Source organism: Manis pentadactyla, chromosome 9 (assembly GCF_030020395.1).
Source record: "Manis pentadactyla isolate mManPen7 chromosome 9, mManPen7.hap1, whole genome shotgun sequence".
In the NCBI taxonomy this organism is placed as follows: Eukaryota; Metazoa; Chordata; class Mammalia; order Pholidota; family Manidae; genus Manis; species Manis pentadactyla.
Window position 1 is genome coordinate 110,315,844 of NC_080027.1, and position 3,704 is coordinate 110,319,547.

At 42.2% G+C, this 3,704-nt stretch overlaps 1 long non-coding RNA gene across 1 annotated transcript; it reads right to left on the reverse strand.

Moving 5' to 3' along the window:
- Positions 1–382: 382 nt before the first annotated feature.
- Positions 383–3,131, reverse strand: LOC130684743 (uncharacterized). Its single transcript, XR_008999079.1, has 3 exons — positions 3,048–3,131; positions 1,215–1,292; positions 383–622 (listed from the first exon to the last, which is right to left on the reverse strand). It is a non-coding gene; the product is annotated as an uncharacterized LOC130684743 (long non-coding RNA).
- Between the last annotated feature and the right edge of the window lie 573 nt (positions 3,132–3,704).

Below are 3,704 nucleotides of genomic sequence, written 5' to 3' on the forward strand. Positions count from 1 at the left end.
ACCACTTTTAATTCTCCAAACTATAGTAAATTTGGTTGGGTTGAATTGAGACCCAGGCTTCCCAGGATTAATCAGATAAACCCAGCTAGTGAGTCAGCTAGAGTTTTTACTCATCCCTAACTTGCAGTTTAATCCCCTTCTGTCTCCAGAAGCCCTTAAAGAAGAGCTAGGGAAAAAATCATGAGAGCTTTTCAAATCCTCAATTATTTCCCTCCCCCCACCCCACGTTTACTCTTCAAATTCTGCAACTCCTCCTACCCTACTAGAAAAAGGATGTTTTTCAGGTGGGCTGTTGAGAGAGGAGGCTTCCCACACCAGCCCCTAGACAAACATAATACAGGGCGAACTGAGTGAGACCAGGTTCCAGCCACTTTCTGCCTTGTTTACTTGATTTATTGCTCAAGTCCAGATGGTTCAGAGAAAATTGCTTGTGTCACCTTCTAGCCTGAGGGAAGATCTCTGGCTGCAGAAACTGCTTACTTCATTCTTCTGCCATCCCAGATTATCCACTCATTTCTTAATCCTGGTTTGCTTTTTCTTGGCTTGCTGCTAGGGGCTAGATGGCTCAGGGGATTTCTTCTGTTGATGTTGTCATTCTACTGGGTTTTGTTTTGTCTTTCTTCTAATTTGAAACATTGGAACAAGGAAATGAAGAACAATTGACAATCCTAGCAGCCACTTACCTTTGGCAAATTTCAAAGGGAAAATTGGAAGCAAATAAACATCCATTCAGTAAACAAATATTTAATGTACATTGAGGAGAGAGATTAGTCCTGGCCAATAGAAATATGTGAGCCATGTATGTAATTTTTTTTTATTTTTAATATTTTTATTAGAATAGAGTTGATATACAATATTATATCAGTTAAAGATGTACAACATAGTGATTTGACATTATATATGTTGCTAAATTCTCACCACAGTAAAAGCAGTTACCCTTTGTCACTGTAACAAGATATTACAATATTATTGGTTATATTCCCTATGCTGTGTACTTCCACTCCTGTGACTAATTTATTTTATGAATTGAAGTTTGTAGCTCTTTATCCCCTTCACCTATTTCACCAAACCCCCACTCCCTTCTGTATGGTAACCAACTGTGTTTATGAGTGTATTTCCTTTATCTTTGTTTGTTTTGTTTTTTAGATTTCATGCATAAGTAAAATCATATGGCATTTGTCTTTCTGTCTGACTTATTTCACTTAGCATATTACCTTCTAGGTTCATCCATGTTGTCAGAAATAGCAAGATTCCATCCTTTTTTATGGCTGAGTAATAGTCCATGTACATAACTTAAAATTTCCAGTAGACATTTTGAAAAAGTAAAAAAAAAGTGACATTAATTTTTATAGTATATTTTATTTAGCCTAATGTATTTAAAATGTTATCATTTCAACATGTAATCAGGATTCATTTATCAATATGATATTTTCATACTAGATCTTCAAAATCTGGTGGGTGTTGTATATGTAAAGCACATCTCAACTTAGACTAGCTCATTTCAAGTTCTCAACAGCCTTATGTGTGCCTAGGGGCTACCATACTGGACAGCACAGATATGGACAGAAATGTCTCTTGCTATCATACTGGTGGGAGTGTTATTAGAAAATTAATAAATGAAGAGATTAATAAAGGTGATTTTAGACTGTGAAAAATGCCAGAAATGAAATAATGGTGATGAGCGGGCGAATGAGGGGTAGGGATGGGGAGCAGTGGTGCTTTAGCTGAGGAAGTCATCTGGGGTGTCTCACTGGGGTAAAAATGGGCCAACCAGGTGAAGAAGGGCAAGAGCATTCCAGGCAGAGAGAACTGTGAAAGCAAAGGCCCTTAGCCATCAAAATGTTTGGCTGGGAATGTTTTCCAGGTGGCTGGAGACCAGTAACTATGGAAGGAAGTGGAGTGAGACTCCTTAGCAGAGCTGAGTGAGAACCAGAGAAGGTGGGGCTTGCAGGCCTTGGAAGAGAGCTGGATGTAATTCCAGGAACAATGAGGAGCTGGTGAATGAGTTCAGCAGGGCAGTCATGTAATCTAATTTGCAACTGCAAAAGATTTCTCTGTCTTCTGCATGGAGCACGAATTACAAATCAGCAAGAGCACATGCATCTAAACTAGCTGGAGGAGGTGATCTGGTGAATTAGGTGAGAGGCAGAGGCTTGGCAGGGGTGCTGATAGTGAAGGCAAACAGATGGGATGACTTCAGGACAAGCTTTAAGGATGGGACTGATAGAATTGCTAATAGTTTGGTTATGAGGTGTGAGCAGGAGAGAACGATCAAGAATGTGACCTAGGATTTCAAGCACATGGCTTCCTCCCCACTTCTCCATCCCTAGCCCTGGATTCTATAACCCACATCCCATGAATTTCTGGTCTTGCTGGGACTTTAGCCACAAGACCAGCTTTCCTGGGCATTAGACTTTCTCTCCAGGGTTTCAAGTCAGCAGATGTGTCCCTCCTCTCTGCTCCTGTGCTTATTTATGCATTGCTGAAATCTGTGAGGAATTTGCAAGCTCCCATGCCGGACTGCATTCCTGAGAGGAGCAACATTTGCACTGTGGTCAAAGAAGTGCTGAGAAGGCAGCCCTATTCGAATCACTTACAGCCCTAAACAGGTGAACCAGACCAAGATGGCATGTGAATTCGTCCCACTGATTGGAGAAATGGTAGAAATTTATTCTAGGGGTGCAAACCCATAATACAGGAGTCAGAAAGGCAAACCTATGTGTACCACTCTAAAAAAACAACTGCAATAAGAAAAGGTGCTGGTCTAGTTTAAGATATAAATAAGGTCCTAAGGAATGGATTCCCTAGCAACACTTCCTTATTTACTCTAAGCAAACATTGAGCCTTAGTGCACTTGATACAAAGACTACACTGTATATGAAGACTCACATGAGCATTTAAATCATGTCATGGCTTGAAAACTAAGGGAGGGTCTGGGTGTGCATGTGTGGGGTCAGTGGAGTGAGAGGTATGACAGAGAGCTGGGGTAACAAGTAGAGCATACAAAAAGAGGGTGAATTGGATGATGGCAAATGCCTGACCCTTACCCTTTCTCCCTGCTGCCTGGGCCAAGGGTAACAGGCGGCTTGCTACACAATAATTACATGAAAACAGAACTAATAGCATTTGGCTGCCTAGGAATTAGTATTCCCACCAGATGGCATTTCCCAGGGGAACTGATCTAGGGCCTAATAGGCCTGAGCTTAAACCCTGGATTTGTCTGAGTCACATTAACTATGAAGGAAACGTCTCCTCTTCAGCTTGACTTTCAGTCTCTCCCAATGCAAGACAGCTACCCCCACCCTCCAACCCAGGGACCCACGCTCTATGGACTTGAGATGGGAGGGCACAGAGTCTAATGTATTTCAGTCTGTGGCATGACACTTTCTTAGCAATGGGCCTGGGCCTGGTTCTCCAGGAATAGTCAATAGCTCCCTAGGAAGAAAGCCTGGCTTTCTCTCCAGTTCCGGCCCATTTCCTCTTCTGACACTTTGCCATGTCCTCACTGGGGGACTGGGGAGGGCAATGTTGTCTAAAGGAGACCCCAAAAGCTAACTCATTATTAAGGCTAGAATACCATGACCTGAAGCCCATCTCCAAAGGGAATCTCAGAGGAAGGAGATGCTTCCTCCCCACCAGATTCAAGATATGAATGGATGGGAGGAAGAAATGGAGTGGAAGAGGCAGGTAGGAAGAAAGTAACA